Source organism: Dermacentor silvarum, chromosome 4 (genome assembly GCF_013339745.2).
Source record: "Dermacentor silvarum isolate Dsil-2018 chromosome 4, BIME_Dsil_1.4, whole genome shotgun sequence".
Classification (NCBI taxonomy): Eukaryota; Metazoa; Arthropoda; class Arachnida; order Ixodida; family Ixodidae; genus Dermacentor; species Dermacentor silvarum.
Window position 1 is genome coordinate 140,590,495 of NC_051157.2, and position 21,407 is coordinate 140,611,901.

The 21,407-nt window shown below is 47.7% G+C and overlaps 1 non-coding gene across 1 annotated transcript; it reads left to right on the forward strand.

The window, feature by feature from the left end:
* Positions 1–16,142: 16,142 nt before the first annotated feature.
* Trnaa-agc (transfer RNA alanine (anticodon AGC)) lies at positions 16,143–16,215 on the forward strand. The gene has a single exon. It is a non-coding gene; the product is annotated as a tRNA-Ala (tRNA).
* The last annotated feature ends 5,192 nt before the right edge of the window (positions 16,216–21,407 follow it).

Here is a 21,407-nt window from a genome sequence, read left to right on the forward strand (position 1 = left end):
ATCGAAGTTTGCCTGGATTTCGCAAGAAAAGATCCTCATAAGGAAGACAGAAACCTCAACTGTGTTGAGAATTGAGAGTGAGAGTGACCTGGCACAAATTGTATAGTTTTTCTTTGTTCATGTTCACATCTTCTTGTTGTTTTTCTAAATCGCCATGCCTTTTAGTTTGCATCAAATAGATCAATTAACAAACCACCAAGATGTGTTCTCAGTTTTTCAATGCAATGTGCGCTGTATAAATAAAAATCTTAACTTACTGAGTGCTTACTTATCTCAGCATACTTTTCTTTTCGACTTGATCGCTATTACGGAAACCTTGCTCAAGGAAAAAGAAACGCCAGTTATAGCAGGCTACAAACTTTCCTCTCTGCCAAGGGTTTCAAGGGCACGAGAAGGTGGTGTTGTCTTCTTCATAAAAGAAAGTATTGCTTTTGAAGTTCTTCCTGCCCTTACAATCAGTCATCCTACAATTGAGGCACTTTTTATAAAAATTGAATGTGGTATAACAGTCGGTGTGGTGTACCGGCCTCCCAGTTCTGCTGTTTCAACTTTTATTGAGAAACTTCAATCAGTTATAGAAATCTTAACCTCTAAAAAAACTTACCGTGTTGTAATTGTAGGAGACTTTGATATAGATGTTTCTGGAGAAACTAACAACTACACCTTACTTTTGCAATCATATAACATATACAATCTTATAACAGAGCCAACGCGTATCACGGCAGTTCTAGCACTTTAATAGACCATGCGCTAACGAACATCACATGTAACAGATGGGCTGGAACTTACCTAGATCCAATAGCCGATCACATACCCATATTTGTTGCGGTTAAAATCCAAGGAAACATAACCGCGAACATATCTGGTTATGAATCGCAGAAAAAGATTGACTATCGATTAGCTCGTGAGAACTTGCAGCATGTAAACTTCTTTGATACCTATGATACAGACATCAACAAAGAATATACAAACTTCTTTACAGTACTCCACAGTGCCGTATTGCAGAGCACCACATACAAGTCCTCGGTTAGATATGTTGATCCTATATGCCCATGGATGACTCACGACATCCTACGCATACTGAAGGAGAAAGAAAAATGCCATGAGAAGTGGAAGCGTTTTAAAACCAATAATTATATCTAACCCAGTTTAAGCGTTTCCGGAACCTGTCGGTATCTCTACTGCGTAAAAGAAAGCAAGACTACTACTCTTGTCTTATCAATAATGCTCAGGGCAACACTGGTAAAATTTCGAATATTGTAACAGGTGCAGTAGGGCTTCGTTCAGAGCAGCGTATATTGCCTGATGTACTTAACCAGGATACAGCTGAAGAATTTAACGCGTATTTTGTAAATATTGGACCGCAACTAGCAAACCAACTTTCTCAAGTCACCGAATGTACGCAGTCTATCCAATCTGTGGTGAATACTATGGTAATTGAAGATATCACAGTGGATGAAATAATAGCAGTTGTTAATGGACTAAGACCTAAGGCAGCTGGGCTTGACCAAATACCTGTTAAGCTAATTAGGGACAACATTGACATCTTATCTGGTTCCCTCGTTCACCTATTTAATCACTCCCTTGATTCCGAAATATATCCTTCAGAATTTAAAATAGCAAACGTAATTCCGGTTTATAAGGACGCAGATCGTTCTAATCCATCAAGTTATCGGCCGATTTTGATTACTAGCGTTATCAACACAGTTTTTGAAAAGATACTATCGGTGCACATAAACAAATTCATATTGAAATACAATATACTGAGCCCCCACCAACACGGGCTCAGACCTCAGAAATCTACTTCTTCCACTGTTTTCACCCTTACGCACCTACTGAATACGGCTCTCCAGCAGAATAAAATTGCGGTCGTTGTCTATCTCGACATTAGAAAGGCCTTCTATGCAGTTGACCATCATATTTTACTGAACAAGATTAACAATCTAAGGTTGAGGGGCAAAATGCACAACTTGTTCCGAAGCTACCTCAGTAACCGCAAGCAGCAAGTAATACTTTAAAATTATACGTCTACTTCACAAACCGTACTAACTGGTGTGCCACAGGGTTCCGTTCTTGGATGCATGCTTTTCTCACTCTACATCAATGATTTCCCTGCAACGCTTAGGCATTCACAGGCTTTGATGTATGCTGACGACACCGCTCTTCTATTTACTGGTGACAGTCTGCTTCATATACAGGATAAACTAAATGCTAAGTTAGATAATGTTTATAAGTGGTTCACGTCCAATCAGCTGACCCTTAATCTTAGTAAGACTAAGTATACAGTTTTTCATTCAGGAAGAAAAACACTCAATACTGAAACACTGGATATATCATTACAAGGTATAAAACTACAAGTTTTCTCCTATAAATATTTAGGCATTTTCTTAGACTCAGACATGCACTGGAAAACTCACATTAAACACCTTTGTTCCAAGCTTGCTTACGGATGTTATATTCTTCTTAAGGCTCTGAATGTTTCGAATATCCTGTCCTACGCATTCTGTACTTTCCGTTATACAAAGTCACATATCTTATTGTATTGATTTATGGGGTAACACTTTTACAACTTACCTTGATCCTGTATTCCGTCTGCAAAAACGGGCATTAAGACTTATCACTTCGTCTAGGTGTACTCAATCTAGTACGTACTTGTACAGCTCATTGCATGTGTTGCCAGTGCCTGCATTATATGAATTGAAAATTGCTGAGGTCATTCATGGTATTATCGATACCAATGATCCACTTCGAATTACATTGTTTAAATACCGCTACGAAATACAAGAGCTGCAACTAATCAGTGTTTTCATCTGCCTCCATGTCATAATTTGTACGGGAAAAGGCTCGTGGAATTTAGTGGCACACTTATTTGGAATTCTCTGCCAATACATATAAAAGAAGCCCATAACTTCAGGTCTGCTGTCAGAAAAGACTTTTTTGAAAAATACTGTCGATGAAAGTACACTTCTTTATATTTACATTCTTGCATAAGTTGTGCGTGTCAATTGCTTAAGTTGTGCATGTCAATCTCATTGTTATGTATTTACTTTGTTCGCTCGCGTTCGAGAAGGATAATCGAACACTGATGTTATATTTATATTTGTGTATGAGTTGTGTATGGTAATACTACTATTATGTATTACGCCTTCTGTTTCTGTTTGCTGGCGTGCTGCATTTCATACCCTAATTTGTCTGTGGACCCGGAACTAGCCAATGACTATGGGTCCAGTAATGCTTTTGTATATTGTAGAGTATTTTGTAAATAAAGAATGGAATGGAAAAACTTCGATCGTGCTTTGAAAAGTTTCTTGGATTTCTCCGTCACTCCCTCCAGTTACCCAGAGTGTCACGTCGCCTGCATATAAGCTATGGTGTAGTTTAGGGATTTTAGGTAGCTTGCTTGGCAATTCTAGCCGGGCCATATTGAAGAGGTAGGGAGACAGGACCGAGCCCTGGGGTGTCCCTCGATTCCCGAGCGAAATGCTCTCCAAGGTTACCCCACCGACGGTGATTGTGGCTGTCCTGTCTGTAAGAAAGTATTTTATATAATTGTATGCTCTGGAGCCAACTCCTAGTTTGTTTAGCTGGGTTAGGATGGCTCTGTGATGAACATTGTCGAAGACTTTGCTTAGATCAAGGCCAAGAATGGCCCGGGTATCAAGTTCTGAGCTGTGATCACCGTCTATTATTTGGTGCTTAATCTGAAGCATAATGTCCTGCGTGGAAAGCTTGGGTCTGAATCCACTCATCGTGTGAGGGTACAGGTCGTGCGCTTCCATGTGTTTGTTTAGGCGAATAAGGATGATGTTGCCGTGTTGCGGCCTAGCGAAAGGCCATGCGCATCCGGGCTGGCTGCAGGAGCAGACAAAGAGACTGAGCCGCTTCCCATGCGCGCGAGATAACGTCCAACCTTTATTCCATGCAACCAGCATACATATATAGCAGACACTCATGTGACCAATGGCGTCACGTACAAGCAACATTTCACAATTGTGGGCGACAGCGCCAGATAACGCGGACACTTGACGCGCATAGGCGCTATCACCACATCTCCCCTTCTTTAATAATACGCTGACAGTTGCAACCAACTTAGCAGCACTGCCAGCGAAAGAACACTTTGCAGAAACAAACAATGCGCAAGAAACAATACAGTCAATTGCTGAACCCGTAGCGGTCCGGCTGTCGAACAAGATGACCAGATCGCGTTCGGTATTCACGAAGGTCAATTCCCGGCAAGGAAGGGCTAGATAGATCGTCAGGTGCCATGCTGTCTGTAACGCGATTAAATTTCTGTTCCGTTTCTACCAGACTATCATTTGCCTGAGGAAAATCATAGCTATCCTCACCTTGTTTTGGCTGTGAAACAAAGCGAACCAAGGATTTCCTGCTTCTAGAACTACACCAGTGGAAGTTCTAACCACATAAGACCTCGGCCGCTCAGCAAGTCGCAAGAATCGCGCTTTTGCTTTGCAGTCCGTCACCCAGACTTCCGCGCCCGGTTCGAGTGGTCGCAACGAAGTAGCCCTATGACGACGGTTGAAGTTCCTACGCTGCCGCTGTCGGGCAGTCGTATCATGGCTTCTGAACTTCCTCAGGTTAACCGTCTGAGGCCGAAGGCTGGTGGGACGGACAGGCACCGTTGTGCGTAGCCGCCTGCCCATTAGAAGCTCTGCAGGGCTTTTCCTAAGTAGCCCCGGAGTGTCCCTGTACGCTAGGAGAGAAAGATATGGGTCCTTCGCTTTTGTAATGAGACCTTTAATTGTCTGGACCATCCTCTCCACTTCACCATTAGCTTGGGGGTACCTGGGGTTAGACGTCACAGCGCGAAAACCGTAGTTGCGAGCAAACAACTTGTATTCCTGCGACACAAATTGCGCTCCGTTATCAGACATAACAACTTCTGGTATGCCATGTCTTGCAAAGAAACTTTTAAGGTGCGTAATGACAGTGGCACACGTTGTAGATGATAAAAAAGCAATCTCTGGGTACCTAGAAAAATAATCCACGACTACCAAATACCATTTTCCTTGAATATGGCAGAGATCAGCGCCTATTTTTTTCCAAGGACGCTGTGGAGTGGTTGTCGGGATCATTGGTTCTGACTTTTGGTGTCTGTGCTCGGCGCATACACGGCAATCGGTAACCAAAGCTTTCAGCTGGCAACTCAACCCTGGCCACCATACCGACTCTTTGGCTCGAGCTCTGCATTTTTCGATTCCCAGGTGACTCTCGTGCAAGCGTATCAAGACCTCTGAGCGCAATTTTTGAGGAATGACCAACCTCACACCTTTAAGTAGCACGCCTTCAGCAACTGTAAGCGTGGCTCTTTCATGCCAATATGGACGCAAGACCATCGGAAGAGATGAGAATTTTGGCCACCCTTTCCGACTGAATTTTACGAGTGCTTGACAAACTTTGCCAGCGGCTTGTTCTGCTTTCACTCTCTCGAAGAGGCTGGCCTCGACCGCGTTTGACAGGCACCCTGAAACGTGCTTGCTGACGTCACTAACATACAGTGCATTATCACTTTCTTTTCCCCGAATCGGGGCCCTCGACAACACATCTGCAGTAACTAGGCTCTTGCCCGGGACATGTACAACTTCATAGCTGAACCGCATGAGCCTCATGTGAAAACGCTGAATGGGAGGTGGTAAAACATCTAAAGGAGATTTTCCCAACAAGGTTACAAGAGGTTTGTGGTCGGTTTCACACACAATTTCAAGACCTTTGATGTACCCTTCGAATCGTTCTGCCGCCCACGTCATTGCTAGTGCCTCTTTTTCGATCTGGGAATATCGGGTTTCGGCAGGCGTCAACGAGCGCGATGCAAAGGCAACGGGTCGTTTTTCGTTGTTTGGTTGAACTTGCATCAGTACCGCCCCTAAACCGAATGATGACGCATCGGCGGAAAGAATCGTAGGGTACTTTGCATCATAGTTAGCCATGACGCGCGCCGAACCGATAACGTCTCTAACGTACGACAGCGCTTGCTCTTGGGCTGGTCCCCACGTCCATTCAGAACTCTTCAAAAGCAAGTGACGTAACGGCGCCGTTTTTGAAGCCAAATCTGGTATGAATCTTGCCAGATGATTAGTCATACCGAGCAGCCGTCGAACGTCAGACACGTTATTTGGCGTCGGCAGTTCTTTGATGGCCCGGACCTTTTCAGGGTCCGGCCTGATTCCGTCACGACTTAGAACACAACCAAGAAAATTGATCTCGGTTACTCCAAAACAACACTTTTCTTTGTTTAGCGTAACGCCAGCACTCATGAGTCGGTCTAAAGTAAGACGCAGACGCTCACCATGTTGAGCTTGGTCGGAGCCATAAATGAGCACATCATCCATCATGTTTACCACGCCTGGGATTCCTTCCAGAATCTGCGACATTTTCTTTTGAAAAAACTCAGGTGCTGACGTTATTCTAAACGGTAGCCTCTGAAAACAGTATCGCCCAAATGGCGTAATGAAGGTAGTTAACAACTGGCTTTCCGGCGACAACTTGATCTGATAAAATCCAGAATTAGCGTCCAGCTTCGAAAAAACCGATGCCCCACTTAACAGACCAAGGCTATCTTCAACAGTTGGCATAACATAGCGCTCGCCAAGTACACTTTTATTTAGTTGCGTCAAGTCCACGCAAATACGAACGTCTCCAGAAGGTTTGAGTACTGGTACGATACCCGCGCACCATTCTGTTGGTTCGTCTACTTTGCGGATTACGTCGTCTCGCTCCATACGCTCGAGCTCCTCCTTAACTCGGTCCCGCAGGGGTAAGGCAATGCGACGAGTAACCTGAATAGCAAAGGGTACAGAGTTCGGCTTCAGTCTGATATTGTATTCCCCTTTCATAGCTCCCAGACTACCGAAAAGCTGAGGGTAGGAAGCTTCGATGGCTGTCGCGCTACTGACCGAGTCAGCGAACTTGATCAGCTCAAGGGCTTCGAGCGCCGGGAGACCCAAAAGTATCGAGCGCAAGGGCGAGACCACGTACACCGTTTGTCGGACAATGCGTTGTTTCCACTGGATAGTGGCAAGAAACTTTCCGAGAACATGCAGTGGCTCATTCGCAGGGCCAGTTAAGGTTATGTCGCAGTTCTCTAATTTGGTAGGCAATCCCGGAAACGTTGAGGGTACAACGGACACTTCTGCACCCGAATCAAGTTTAGCGAACACCGGAGTGCCGTTAATGACAACTTGAGCATACCGAGAATTAGAGTGCTCCCCAATTACCGCGCCTACGAAATACGCCCCCTTGTCCACATGGAGAGAAGAAAGCTGTACCTTCTTTCGCTCGCCTGCAGCCTTTTTCCGACTCACCACTGCGAAATGTCCGGAACAACCGCAGTAGTTGCATTTCGCAGCTCGTGCCGGGCAGGAGGTCCTCGGGTGCTCTCCTTGACCGCAGTTGGGGCATGAACTGGGGGTGAGAGGTCGGTAGAACTGTGGTCTGGTGCGTTGACCTTGTGTGACAGGTGCAGTGGTCCTTGACGAGGTGCCGGAACGCTGTCCTGAAGAATTCTTCCGGGGCTGCCGTTGTTTGTTGATCGCGTCCAGGTTGCTGGCTGGCGCTGCCGAAGGTTCGTCGCTGGTTTCTCGCAGCTGTTGCTGCTGTCGTTGGACGGTCTCCTTCAAGCGAGCTTTTGCCAAAGCGCTGGCGAGTGTCAAATTTGCATCCATTTGCAGAGACTCCGAGAGCTTGGCATCGCTGAGGCCGACTACAAACCGGTCGCGGATCATGCGTTCCTTTTCCTTGTAGTCACACCGGTCCGCCAGTGTGTGCAACGCGGTGATGAATTGGTCGACTGACTCTCCAGGTTGTTGTATGCGTCGGTGAAAACATGCGCTCTCGTAAACGAGGTTCCGTGCGGCCACGAAGTGATCGTCGAACTTTTTTCTGACGACTTCATACTGCTTCTGCTGTTGTTCAGGATAGTTCGAAGGTCGAAAAGATCTCTCTCGCTTGCTTGCCCATTGTGTAGAGTAGAGTCCGGACTTGCGCTTCTTCACTTCGCTCATTTAAGCCAGAGGCAAAGCGGTAGTCGTCGAATAGTTGGATCCAGGAAGGCCATTCAGACATCCGGTCGAAGTCAAACGTTGGCGGAACTGGAACAGCGAACATGCCGTGAACTGGCTTGACTTCTTTGTCTTCTGACATGGCGCCGCTTGACGAAGACTGGTGCAACGCCCCTCGAATATCAGAAGACGGCCACTTCTGACACCATGCCGTGTTGCGGCCTAGCGAAAGGCCATGCGCATCCGGGCTGGCCGCAGGAGCAGAGAAAGAGACTGAGCCGCTTCCGATGCGCGCGAGATAACGTCCAACCTTTATTCCATGCAACCAGCATACATATATAGCAGACACTCATGTGACCAATGACGTCACGTACAAGCAACATTTCACAATTGTGGGCGACAGCGCCAGATAACGCGGACACTTGACGCGCATAGGCGCTATCACAACAGTTCACATGAAGATGACGCCATGACGGTGGCTCTACCCTTTGAAACTGCATGGTGCACGGACAGCTGTACTGCGTTCTAGCTAGCCGATACAATATTGATACGGAACAGCCACCACAGCGTGGCTGCACTGAAGAGGAGGAAGACGACGTGTTCCCGCTTGATATAGCGACTCCAACCACCCGATTCATGGCCAATCCCCCACTGTGGGTATGCGCCACAACCGCTCAGGTCAACAACAACAACAACAACAACAACAACAACAACAACAACAACAACAACAACAACAACAACAACAACAACAACAACAACAACAACAACAACAACAACAACAACAACAACAACAACAACAACAACAACAACAACAACAACAACAACAACATCTTGGCCTCAGTTGGCTTCCGTGCAAATAAATTGTAAATAGCCTTGAGCATCAGCTACACGTGACATTATGTGGTGGAGGTGGATGTTCCCCGTACCCGTCAAGAAGCTTCGCAGCGTCCACAACGCCGTCAATGCATCTTCGGCTCCTGCTGGCGGCTCTTTGTCTGCGCAAGCCTCTATACGCCCAAGGCCACGGCTTACGCCAAAATCCCCCCCCCCTCCCCCCCCTCGGGATCCGGCCATTCTCACCGGACTCGGCAGTCCTGATGTTGACGACTGGCTCCGCTTGTACGAATGTGTCAGCACAAGTCACAGGTGGGATCCGACTGTTATCTGACCCTGCGACATCTCTGACAAGACTCCGCTACTCCCGCTCACCTTCTCCCTCCCACCGCCAATCTAGTTCGCCTCCTTAACGCCGTGCTTGTTTTACACACAAGCTGTACTTGATGGCAATTACTTGGTCGCACCAATTCCGACCGTTATGCTTAAACATGGCGTTACTGTTCCGCACACTCTGCTGAGAGAGAGAGAGAAGCAACTTTATTGAAACAAAGATTGTGCTTGGTTACTGCGGTGGAGCCCCTCTTCCAGGGCCCCACTGACTATTGCGGCGCGCCGGGCCTGGTCGAGGGTCGCCAATTGGCTTCCCAAGTCCAGTTCGGAGAGTTGCGCCTCTCACGACCAATTGCTGAATGTGTCGTTAAGTAGCGGCGAGACACACTCTGCTGACAATTACTAGCAACCGCACCTGCCTTTCCCTTGTCAATATTGCGCTAACGGCGCAAGTCCTCCCACAAGGGATCTCACTGGCCAAAATTAGCAGGGTGATCAGGTCGAGCCCTTCACAGTCGAAGATTGTTGCAGCTCAGCCCATCCTGTGACGTCATCCCACGGCAGTGGCGTCGACATTGAGACGATGATTTCCTCTGACTTTACACCTACTCAAGCTGAAGCCCTCTGCCGCGTTCTTGAAGGCTATCGCGACATTTTTTACTTTGATAATCGACCCTTAGGCCAGACGTCCGTCGTGACCCATCGCATAAACACTGGCGATGTAAACCCTATTCACCGACGCCCATATCGTGTTTCCGCGTCGGAACGAGCAGCTATTCAACAGGAAGTACAAAATATGCTTGAAAAGGACATTATCGAGCCTTTCTGTAGTCCCTGGGCTTCTCCCGTCGTACTTGTCAAAAAGAAGAATGGCACGTGACGCTTTTGTCTATATTATCGCCACCTGAACAAAATCACAAAAAAGGACGTTTACTCTTTGCCACGTATTGATGACGCTCTAGACTGCCTATACGGTGCCACCTATTTTTCTTCTATCGACCTACGGTCCGGCTACTGGCAGATTGCCTTCGACGACTTGGACCGAGAGAAGACTGCATTTGTTACCCCTGACGGTCTTTATCAGTTCAAGGTCATGCCTCTCGGTCTCTGTAACGCACCGGCCACCTTCGAACGAATGATGGACTCTTTGTTTCAGGGGTTCAAGTGGTCCACCTGTTTGTGCTATCTGGATGACGTCATTGTTTATTCGTCCACATTCGACACGTACCTAGATCGACTTTCAGCGATTCTGGACGTGTTCCGCCGGGCCGGTCTCCAGTTGAAGTCTTCAAAATGTCACTTCGCTCGCCGCCAAATCACCGTCCTTGGCCACCTCGTAGATGCCAGAGGCATACGACCTGATCCGGAAAAAATTCGGGCCGTTACGAACTTTACTGTTCTGCAGTCAACAAAGACGTTCGCAGTTTCGTAGGGCTGTGCTCTTATTTCCAGCGCTTTGCCAAAGATTTTGCCTCCACTGCACGTCCCCTTATCGACCTCTTGAAGAAAGAAGTTCCGTTTTCGTGGGGTTCTAATCATGCCGCATCTTTTTCTGACCTCACTAATTTCCTTACCACGCCTCCAATCCTGGCCCACTTTGATCCGTCTGCTTTAACGGAAATTCGAACTGATGCCAGTGGTTACGGCATTGGAGCTGAGTTAGTACAGCGCCAGCGCGGATACGATAGCGTTATATATAGCCTATGCCAGCCGACTTCTATCATCCGCCAAGCGCAATTATTCAATCACCGAGCGCGATCGAGTGCCTCGCTCTTGTGTAGATATATAGTTGCGAAGTTTCGTCCATAGTTGTACGGACGCCCATTCTCTGTCATCACTGTTCACCACGCCCTGTGATAGCTATCCTCGCTCAAGGACCCCACGGGACGACTCGCTCGCTGGGCTTTACGCCTGCAAGAATGTACTTTCTCCGTGGTATACAAGACGGGGCGCTTGCACCAGGATGCAGGTTGTTTGTCCCGCTATCCCGTGGAATATCCGGGAGATGCGGACGCCATCGCTTCCGTTTTCTATGTGTCGCATTTTCTTCAAATCGGCCACGAGCAACGCCGCGATCCTTCGTTACGAGCCCTCATCGACCGGCTGGAGTCAACGTCTGGTCACGCCTCTCTCCGGATATGTGACTTTTGCGTACAATTCATCGAGTCACGACACCGCCGGCTATTCTTCCTTCTAGCTCCTATACGGCTGAGAACCCGCGCTGGGGTGGACACCTTGCTGCCCTCTCCCGCACGTTCAGCCACTGAATACGCCCGCGACGCGATCGCACACGCCGACCACGCGCGCCAGTTCGCCCGCACCCATCTAGAGGCTTCACAGGAGCATCAGAGACGCCTCTATGATTGCCACCATCGCGACGTGCAATTTTCTCCGGATTCTCTGGTGCTTCTCTGGTCACCCATCCGCATGTGGTTCTTTCCGAAAAGCATGCTGTCGCTTTACACTGGTCCATACCGTGTGGTGCGACAAGTGACCGATGTCACATATGAAATCATCCCCGCCGACCCCTCAGCGTCGTCGTCAGCTGCAAGTGACATCGTTCACGTAGCGAGACTCAAGCCATATCACACACTTTCACCGCCGATGTGTAGCTTAAGCACGGGACGGTACTTCAATTTCCGGGGGTGATGATACGGAACAGCCACGACAGTGTGCAAGTATACTGAAGAGGAGGAAGACGACGTGTTCCCGCTTGATATAGCGTCGCCATCCTGGCCTCCGTTGACTTCCGTGTAAATAAATTGTAAATAGCCTTGGGCATCAGCTGCACGTAACAATATGCATATACACATAAACAAACAGCCCCTATGGACTCGGGCAAAGTCAAGTCTACAAAGCAAGAAAAAAAAAAGATTATAAAATGCTCTGGCATGCGCGGAAACGCACAGCGCTACGCTATCCCCACAGACGCATGACGTTCCGAGCGCGCCCACAACCACATAAAGTTTCTCAGGTGTACACTTAATTAACTGCTATCGCCGTGATATGCGCGGCGTCTCTCTGGTTATAGACACTAAAAGTTATCTTTGGTTTGCGCAGCCATGCCTTGGTTTCGGCTGATAGACAAGTCCCGAAGTTCACAAATGTCACGGCTGGCACATGCACACCCTTCCACATCTCAAGAACCAGCACGTACAGGTTGCAACCCCATTGGCTTGTCCTTCACAGTACGTTAGCTGCTCTCCGTGAGACCAGGTGGATGCTATTTTCAGGTGTCTAAAGCATTGGGATATCGTGGTGAAAATGACGCCAAGGTAGCGGTATCGTCCCATCCATGAGACATGCTCGCCACTGGGCAGCAGTATTGGCGCGTTGGGCTCAGATCCTGAAAACTGAAGGGCCGCCGATTTTTTTCGAATTGAAAATGAGGCCTAGGTTGGACAGGTAGGATGAAGATACTGTAAATACGTGTAGAACGTCCACAATTAACTCTGCAACAAGAACAATATCGTCCGAAAACACCAGCCCGGCCAGTGTCCATGCGCTTGGGAATCCTTCAGACTGGTATTATTGAGTGAAAATCTTACGCCACAGTTGAGCAGACGCCGCTTCAACCCGGATACATAGAGCATGCACAACAATGGGGAAAGAACAAGGACATTCCTGCTTTAGACCACGGTTCACTGCTACTGGTTTCTTTGTGACATCACAGAACCTGGAAACCACAGTATTTCCGCTGTACAGCCGGGGGTAGTAGGTCCGTCCATACGTGCGGCATGCCCAGATTCGCCGTTTGTTGGAGCAGGAGGACATGTGGTACGCTGTAGCAAGCTTTGAGAAACGCCCTAGAAGCATCCGTCTAGACCATGTGACACCTTCCGAGCTATTTTGATCAGCTGCGCGAGCATGAAAAGGTTGGTTTCCAGACTACTATTTTCTCTGAATACATTTTGTAACTCCGTGAGGACTCCCTTATGCTCCACCCACGCACTCATCAAGCTCTTCCCAATCTGGGCAAAGAGTCGGTAAAGGACGGTTGCCACTGTTAGCGGGCGGTAATACCGAAGGACGCCCCCGTCGCCGCCTCTCCTGCATGAGAGGGTCACTCAGTGGGAGCCTCACACTAGAGTCGGGGCGGGCCCTCTCTCTTGGGGTGCTCAACCCGCACCCGCGCTGGGAAGGACAGCTATCCTGGTCTTACACGCTTACACGCTGGCATCGTCAATGTTGGCACAGCTTATACCCGGCGCATACACATTTATGATGAGAGAAGGTTCAGCATTGGTGGCGAGTATAATCGTCACAAACTGACCATATCCTCTTCTACCTGGCGTCTAGGGCTGACAGAGCGCAGGTGCCGGTTGTCTGGCACTTTCCTGAGGTTGCATATGAAGCTGTTGCTGATGATCTAGAGCTTCGCCTCCTTTCACCAGAACCGTCCAGCTGTGACAAGTTGGTATGCGCAACACATGAGCTGCGCGTGAACTCTCGCAGAGTGCGCCAGCGCAATGCTTGGCGGGACAAAGAAAGAGGTACGAGACGCGCTGATCGCTCGGCGTATATGGCAAATCGCCTGAACAGATAGGCAGTCAAAACGCTCCCCTCCGACGAATGCCAGCTGGCTTGGCGGGACTATAGCTGGGCTGCAAAATATATGTGCAAGTATTAGTGCAGTGCAAAATAGGTGATCATGACTACACTCAGCTCAAAGCACTCACTGTAGGTCGACAAAACGGGACGAAGACATACCTCTCCTCACTAGTACGACCACTACCAGTCCTTCGACAAGAGCTAGCCGCCAACCAGCGGCCGGCCTCCAAAAACACCTCGGAGAGCACCTGCAGGCCCTGTGCCATTCTGCCTATGATAGCAAAGACCCAGCTTACGCCGACGGAAGAGGACAACACTTGACAGGTGTCCCGGTTGGCCATCGACAGAGCAGTGACGCACATCAGTGCGAAGACGACCCAAGGGCTCGACGGCATCTCGGCAGGCCTCATGAAGTCTTTCGGCGACACAGCTTGAGAACACCCCGCTGTCATTTTCGCTGGAATTTTGGCAGGTGAAGCGGTTCCTGCGGATTGGCTGTGCGGCAATTGCTGTCGCCAGGTAATAGCACTTCCCTTGATCTTGTCCGCCGACGCACGTCCTCCGAAATGCAGCGCATGATGTTCTCGTTTCCGCTGTGCAGCCCGTTGATGACCACGAGATACACCACACAAACCACGACGGGAAACTCTGATATGTCGCCGAATTGCCATATATGTTCGCTACGTGGGCGTACGCAATCTAGTTTAGTGTATACTGAATCGCTTACAAGCACACTTAGCGCCACCCGATCAGATCTAATGATTAATCATGATTAATTAATGATTAATAATAGCTAAATCAGATCAGAATGATTACGTGGCATTTGAAATCTGGATTTCATGTTAATTTCACGACACTAGTTTGATTATTAGAAGATAAAATTGAGGTCAGATTTCAGTGTCTCTTTATTTCGCGCCGACGCCCCAACACCGATACATTGGTGTGATGTCACGGGTTTCAATGTATTTTTTGTGTATTTTGGTCACGTAGGGGGAGGGGGGGGGGAGGAGGGCTCAGTAAAACTTCACGAAACTTGTCATGCGCATTTTTTATGTCAATATGTTGTGATGTCAAAATTTATGATGTCATGGCGAGCTTGTGCGGGAACATCGAGGAGGCGTCGCCACCTCTCAATAGATTTTGCGCTTTTACTGGCTTACCAAGCCTTATGGTAACTGACTTTTTACAAGCGAAGCTTGTTTATGTCTAGCCTGAACGTCTGTGTCTTTTGGCAGAAACTATCATCATCAGCAACGGCTCGAGCGTCGTCGTCCTCTTCCACAGCTAGCACGTTGGCGCCATTCGGCGCAACCACGCAATCGCGCTCGTGCCATTGCTCCCGCGTTCGTCGTCGTCGTCTTCTTCCAGAGCTAGCTCCGTTGCCGCTCATCATTCCAGTGAAGAATTTCACTTATCTTCTGTCGTCGTAATGGGGAATCGGCGTTTACGCGGTATGAACCATTGCTTAAGGGGGTATGAGCCATTCATTGTCTTACCTGATGGACAGATTTAATTTTGAAGCAATTTTATTTTGAAGAATCGCAAGCGGCAATGGCAAGCGGATGCTGCTAAGTACGCCGCCGAGCAAACTCGAGACATTGAACGCAAGTGTTTGTGGTTCGGCAACAACTTGTCCCTCATCAGTGTGATCCGCTCTGACGAACAGCGACACAATGATTTAGAAGTGTTGAATGAACATTACGCTACTAGTGGAGACGACCTTGGTGAATTTAGAGTTTGCGGTATACGTGTAGGGAATATTTATTCACGGGAAAACTGCCTGCGTTCAGCACTGTGAACGGATACGTATACCCTTCATTTGTTGTTATCATCCATCTTCATGGAGTGGAAGGGCCGATGATTTTTTGGCATTGCGAAACGGTAACTTACCAATACAGGTGCAATAATTTGACATAATATGAAGCTATTTGTGCACGACATTCGGTTGCTAGCACTTGGAACGCGCGAAAGTCGATGGAGAAAAAGAAGCGTAGTTATTTGAGTAAAAGAAAGAAACCAGCAGATCACACCAGGAATTCATTTCCGCATCTTTTAGGGCCAGCGCAGGTAGCCACGACAGGTTCGGGTGTGTGGCCGATGAAGCCCATGCCGCCTCACTCCATCAGGAGCCAAACTGAAAAGACGTAACGTTCGATGTGCTTGCAGCCAGCGCCCGTTAGCCATCATCGAAGACAGACGTGTGTATTGCATGCGTGGTGGAACTCGTTTAGCGGCAACAAGATGTATGGGCACTCGCTGTGTCCGGTTGCCTAACGTCGCCCCCTCCACCCCTCCTTTCTTTCTACCGTGAACGTGTAACCGGATTCAATCTGGGTCAGAGCAGAGAGGCGGCGTGCAAGAAGGCTGTCGTTGTGTCAAAGGGAGCGTACGGCTGCTACTACATCGTCCGGGGGTGTAGCTCAGATGGTAGAGCGCTCGCTTAGCATGCGAGAGGTACTGGGATCGATACCCAGCACCTCCAAGATCTTTTTTTTTCTTTTTCACATGCCTTTCAGGATTCTGAATTTTGTTTTTTGGCTTTTCCCGAATTCTTGTACGTTGCAGTGAAGGCGGGATCGAAACCACGAGGGTGAAGAGATAAGTCCTGAAACAAATTTAACCACTCAGAAAAAAAAAACAGATAACGGTTCTCGTTTCCCGTTGCCCAACGCATTCGCATGCGACCTACCAGGCCATGCGTGTTGTATGCTGGTAAACTATAGTGACACCGAGGCCATGATCCTTCGGCAGCGTCGGGTCAGAGGGTCGCACAGTTCTCGCTTCTTCGACATTGAACATGAACTTGATGCGGCTATTCTAAAGTGCACTGACGGAACTGTTCCACAGGGTCTGACACCTGTTCCACACGCTCCTATATACCCCCTTAATTCTGCGGGTTCTTCCCATACTTGGCGTTGTCCATTTCTGAGAGAGTTAGTCAAGTGCATCCATTTTCTTAAGGAGTGCAAAGAAAAAAAAAAGAGACACTCTATTAGTTACTTAGAATATGCCAAGTATAACTGTTCATTACCTTGCTAACACCTCTCCTATGTCATAGATTCCGGCCTGGACTCCCTTATCTAGGAGATGTGAGACAGAACTAGGCCCGGATGCCAGTAATTGATTTCGAAAATCAGGATGATTTCACTACCACTACCACCTGGATATTAGTAACCCGCAGCTAATAACGGCAAGATTCGTCGCAATTACTAAGGTCGGCTGGCTTGTAGCATAATGAAAGATCGACTGCTCGATCCCTAGTGTACGAAGTGTTTGTGTGCAGTGAACATTTCCGTAACGCAACACGCTTGAAAACGGAATACATGACGAACATCATCGCAGTACGTCACCGTTGTTCCTCGCAGCAACACATAAGAGGTACTGCATATGGCTATAGAACCAGCGCTAGGCGACGTCTCTGCACATGTAACTTAATAGTTGTCTTCGTTCAGATGAAATCTAACAAGTACGATAGCTAACGTGTGCAAGCTTATATTAAACTGGTCCAAGGTTGTCCCAGAAGAAGAGGGTGGAGGTCACGAGGTTTGCTCCTGCGAACGTGATGTGTGGCTTTCCCTTATAACCTTTTTTGTTTCGCGCGCCAGAGGGCGGATCTTCGCGCAACTCTGCTCCCGTAGGGAGCAAATACGGTAACTCTCAGTTCTGTAAGGAGCCAGTGCCACATGCCGGAATTTAGGCACACTTTCTTGCGACCAGTTTCTGCAACTGAAACCAGATGGCGGCACAAGTATAATTTGCCTAGGGAGCCTACATGCAACGCTGTTTTTTAAATGCGAAGCATTTCTTGACGATCATTTGCCACTTTGACAGTATCTAGCCGCCTGCGTCTTGGTGCTCTCATGGTCGTATCAGGGTCCTTCAATACGAGAAAAGTATTGAAGGACCCTGGTCGTATCGTTAACTTGGTATTCACCAAAATTGTCATTGTATGAGAAGAGTGTATGACGAACATAAATGATAGGTCATGACATGCATTACATGACATGCGTGTCATGTAGGTCATGAAACAGCCGCCTAAAATAGCAATGACCCAGCGAAAAAAACATTAACACCTAAAAACCACTGAAATGGGTTCGGACGTGGATCCCAAGGAAGGGAAACACTAAATGATGATGGTAGAAGTCATAGACATGAGCATGACTCAGCAAAAATGACAATGACTCGGCAAAAAAGATTCAGTCACAAACCACCGAAACAGGTTCTGACGTGGGTAGTACGTAAGTGAAGGAACCAATAAAGGTTTATGGTAGAAGTGATAGTCATGAGCATGACTCAGCAAAAATGACAATGACTCAGCAATAAAATAACACTAAAAATCACCGAGATGAGTTCTGACGTGCTTACTAAATGAAGGAAACACTAAAGGGTGATGGTAGAAGTCATAGTCATTAGCATGACTCAGTAGAAATGACAATGACTGAGCGAAAAAAAATTAAACTCAAAAACCACTGAAATGGGTTCTGACGTGGGTACTAAAGGATGGTGGTAGAAGCTAGAGTCATGACCATGACTCAGCAAACATGACAATAACTCAGCGAAAAAAGATTAATACTCAAAAACCAATGGAATAGGTTCGGATGTGGTAGTAAGTGAAGGAAAAGGCTAAAGGTCAATGCTCGCAGTCATACTCATGCGTATGACTAAGGCTTTCGCCTTAAGGTCTCTTAGGCGTAGCTAAAGGGACTCCTCAGGACTCATGACATGAATGTCATGACATGCGTGTCATGTAGGTCATGAAACAGCCGCCTAAGTCTTGGTGCTCTCGAGGTCGTTTCGTTAACATGGTAGGCTCCCTGCACACTGCTTCGCATAACATCGATTCCCACAGGGCGTGGGATGTGCCGGCTTTTAGGGGCGAAGCTCCTTAGGGTGTGGGTCTGTCCCTCCTCTGTAGTATTAGTCGTCGTAGTAGGTAGCCACGTCTACTTTTATGAGAAAAAAAAATTCCGAGAGTTGTGGCCGTAGCGGAATCGAACCAGGGACCCCTCGCTTCTGAACGCGTGGCGCTAACCACTACGCCACGAAGCGCACGTGGACAGACGTACCTAGATGGCAATAAATACCCAACATTAGCGAAAGACTGCGCGTTTCTAACGCGTTTGTGCTAGCGCGTTACGGCCCGTGCAAGAAGCTGGTGTAAGACGCCGTGGCCTCTCCGCCTTACCCCCGTATTCATAAACGCTGATGGCGTCGGCAAACGCGGTGCACGTTCCGGCATGTGTAAACGGCTGCGTAAGACGCTGTGGCCTCTTCCCCTTAAAGTACTGCACGTTTCTAACGCGTTTGTGCTAGCGTCCCCTTAAGCGGGAGATGGTGCAATTATAATGAAGGGCGCTGTTATAAAATAGGAATGACGTCACATATGGCGCGTGTCATTGGTGGAAGTCAATCGTTCGATTTAGTGCGGCGAGACTGGGCGAATTACACGGAAGATTCACGGTTTACCGATGATTCCCTCCGGAGCTTCACCCACTCATCATCATTCACCCCGTGGATATGGGTGTTTTTTTTTTCTTCTAAATTCGCCTTTTCACACAGCCACGAGCGGCCAACATACTTCATCGCACCGGGGGTGCGTTTTCCCACACACTGTTCCCCCACCTTCACCCACTTTTAAAGCGAAGTTCACAAGTTTCAGCGGCGGTGGTGGCGGTGGTGGTGTGCTGAAAAGTGGGCCGATCCTGGCGATAGTGCAGAAAGGGTCCCAGCTCAATGGCAATACCAGGGACAAAGAGAGAGAGAGAGAGAGAAGGAGATAGAGAGAAAGAAAGAAAGAGAGAAAGAAAGAAAGAAGGAAGGAAGGAGAGAATGAAAGAGAGAAAAACGAAAAAGATGAAGAGAGAACTAGAGAAAGAGAGAGAGGAAGAAAGAGAGAGAAGGAGATAGAGAGAAAGAAAGAAAGAAGGAAGGAAGGAGAGAATGAGAGAGAAAAACGAAAAAGATGAAGAGAGAACTAGAGAAAGAGAGAGAGAAAGAGAGAGAGGAAGAAAGAAAGCCAGCCCTTCGCCTGTCGAGAAAATGGGGGTAATCAAAGGTTGTCGTGTGTGTACTTGACCTACTAATTTCCCTTCCCTTTCCTACTACTTTTCGTTCCCTTTCGTGGTACTTTTCGTTACCATTTCCTTCTACTTTTGTTTACCTTTCGTGCAACTTTCCCTTCCGTTGCGTTGTACGTTTCCTCTCCTCGATGTATACATTTAATAAACGCTTATGTTTTATTACCGTGACATGTGAACTTTACGTTACCCTGACGAAGGTCAGGTACACACACGACAAGCTTCGTTTACCCCCCAATTTCTCGACAGGGGAAGGGCTGGTGAATTTTTTATAGTTCGCACGAGTGGCAAAAATAAATTTTCTCATATTTCCTTTAATTCTTCATTTCATTTATCAGGCAATATATAGGGTGTCCCAGCTAATGTTAATCAAACTGTTTGGCAAAAACAAAAATGTTTAAAAACCACTGCAAATTGCGGTGAAGCCAGGTTCACTGCAATACAGCGTGTTATGCAGGTCAAGCATACTCAAAGTACTGCGGTGAAGCATACCAAGAGTGGAAAGGGGCCACTGCGTTGCGAAACAGAGCATGTGTTCCTTAAATAACGGTGAGCCGTCATTTTATCTTCATGTCGTATGTAGGAAGCTTTTTTTTTCTTTTTTTGTTACGCAGAACAGAGCTGGACATACGTGATTAGCCTACAAAGTTTATACGAGACACTTTGTGGGTACCTTGATGTATCCTTTGTGTATATGTCCCTCAAATATGTTTGGCAAGACGGCAGCACCCAGCCAGCAACCGCGGTCAGGAAGGTCAGGGAGCGTTCACAAAGAAAGCTCGGCTGTAATGAAAATCGCCATTATGTAACGTTTTTTGGACCTTTTCTCAACTGCAGAACGCGCTTAGCAAAGGTGGTGCGTGTGCTTGAACTCTTGCAAACTAAAACATACGTGACTGTACTGACCTGGCACGTCACGTATTTATTGGCTATCGCCTGAACTATCCTCTAGTAGCTCATCCGGCAAACATGATCGCACGTTCTTGGATGCTGTGAGAGCAATAGAAGAAACGCCTGTTTATGCAATACTATTCGGACTATTGCACGTAGACTTGTTTTCAACAACACCAGCAGGTATGCGAGCACTCATGAAAAATCACACCTGGGGTGCGTGGCACTGCAAGATGGCCGTGTGGTACTGCAAGACGTCACGTGCAAGCTATGGCGATTGCAAGTTACCCTCCTCCTTAGCCACGCTTTTCTCCTTGAACTCGTTCGCCGAGCGATTGATGCTAAGCTCCGCCTTCACTGGTTCTGCGTCATGATGCGACGTCGTGTCGTCTTCTCTCATGTCTTAGAGCCAGCACGCGAAGCCTCTCCAACCTCTCCGCTAGCCGCCTGGCCGTCGATCCCCAGCGAGAGCTATCCAAGCAGCGGGCATAGAGAAAGGAATTTCTTTCTCTATGCAGCGCGTGTTACGGATGGATGGATGGATGCTATGAGCGTCTCCTCGAAACGGGGTGGTGGGTTGCGCCACCATTTTTTATTTTGCTTTATGTCTTACCTATCTTCTTCTTTTCTAAACAGACAAAAAATTCCCAGCATCTAGCTTTCTGAACCCCTGCTGGAAATTTTGTTTTTGTACACTTCCGTCGTT